The following is a 2,148-nucleotide window of genomic DNA, read 5'->3' as shown; positions in this document are numbered from 1 at the left end:
ATAAAAATACCGAGAAAACGACTTTAGTCCGTAATTCTTACCAAAAGAAGATTCAATGCAGATTTTGTGGCTATAATAATCATACTGATAATAGCCAATGCCCAGCAAAAGGACAACCATGCCTAACTTGTAATCGAATAGGCCATTTTTCAAAAGTATGCAGAGCACGAAACGATAAAAAAAACCAAATGGTATCTGCCACAGTAATTTCAGCAGCAAATACCAGCACTGACCTCTCAAAATGTCTTGTTCCTATACGTGTTAATGGAATAGATACATTGGCACTATTAGACACTGGGAGCACAGCAAGTTTTATAGATAAGAAACTAGTAGTACAATCGAAGATGAAAACTATGCCATATTCCAATTTGATTACATTTGCTTCAAGTGCCTGCAACACTAAAACAACTGAGTGCGCTTTGAGTGAAATATATTTCCAGAACGAAGAATATAATGATTTTCCTTTGATCGTATTGAACAAATGTTGCGCTAGTGTAATTTTGGGACACGATTTTCTAAAGAACTTTTCATCCATCACTTTTGATTTCGGTGGATCTAAAGCAGCACTACAACTGAATGAAGACAATGACGCAAGAAGGCCTACTTATGAAATTAAAAAGTGTGCTCTAGCCCAAGCTACAGTAGAACCTGTCTCATTGTTTCGTGATCTTCAACCGGACTGTCGGCCTATAATAACTAAATCGAGACGACATTCAGAAGAGGATTACTTGTTTATGATGAATGAAGTCAAACGGCTTAAAGATGCTGATATTATAGAAAATAGTCATTCTTCTTGGAGAGCTCAAGCATTTGTTACTTCAAGAGAGAACCAAAAGAAACGTATGGTGATTGACTATTCACAGACCATCAACAAATTCACGAATTTGGATGCCTATCCACTACCACTAATGGAAGAATTAGTCAATAAGGTAGCGCAATATAAAATATTCTCATCTATTGACCTGAAATCTGCCTATCACCAGATACCAATCTTGCCTGAGGAAAGGCATTTCACCGCATTTGAAGTTGGACACAAACTGTATCAATTCAAAAGAATTCCGTTCGGAGTCACGAATGGAGTAGCTGCTTTCCAGAAAGTGATTGATCAAATCATAGAACAAGAAAATTTGACATCATGTTATGCCTATTTAGATGATATTATTGTATGCGGAAGGACCCAAGAAGAACATGATGAAAATTTAGAAAATTTCTGGAGAGCAACAGAAAAATATGGCCTCACGATTAATGAAGAAAAGTGTAAAATATCTATGGAGAATTTAACCTTTCTGGGATTCGAAATTGGTCAGGGTATGATTAAGCCCGATCCAGATCGATTGAAACCACTCCTTGACTTACCAGCTCCAAAAAATCAGAAAGAATTGAAGCGTGTCCTTGGAATGCTTGCACACTACTCCAAATGGATAAAAGAATTTTCAAAAAAGACCCATCCACTTGTGCATAATACTCACTTCCCGTTGAATGAAGAATGCAGAAATATATTTGAATCATTAAAGAAAGAAATAGGATCTGCAGTTCTAGTGCACATTGATGAAAAAGTCCCGTTCACTTTGGAAACTGATGCCTCAGATTACGCTATTGGAGCAGTATTAACACAGAATGAGAGACCAGTGGCGTTTTTCTCAAGAACTCTTTCCACATCTGAAACTAGGCACTCTGCAGTGGAAAAAGAAGCTTATGCCATTGTGGAATCAATCAGGAAATGGCGACATTACTTACTTGGACAAGAATTTACACTTATCACAGACCAGAAATCAGTTTCATTCATGTTTAGTAATAAACAAACCAGCAAGATTAAGAATGACAAAATCCAACGATGGCGCCTTGAATTGTCAGAATATAAGTTCAATATAATTTATAGAGTTGGAAAAGAGAATATACCAGCAGATACACTATCAAGAGTCTGTGCCACTGTTGGATGCCATACAGATATAAAGAAACTGATAAAAATTCATGAGGACCTGTGTCATCCAGGAGTTACTCGACTCCATCATTGGACCAAAACAAAGAACTTACCATATTCAATAGATGATGTAAAAGAAGTATGTTCCAAATGTATTACATGTTCTGAAATGAAACCACGCTATGCCAAAGGAACTGGCCGCCTTATCAAAGCAACTCGACCATTTG

This window comes from Nilaparvata lugens, chromosome X, assembly GCF_014356525.2.
Source record: "Nilaparvata lugens isolate BPH chromosome X, ASM1435652v1, whole genome shotgun sequence".
Classification (NCBI taxonomy): Eukaryota; Metazoa; Arthropoda; class Insecta; order Hemiptera; family Delphacidae; genus Nilaparvata; species Nilaparvata lugens.
The sequence above is the reverse complement of the archived record's forward strand: the minus strand, read 5'-3'. Positions refer to the sequence as shown.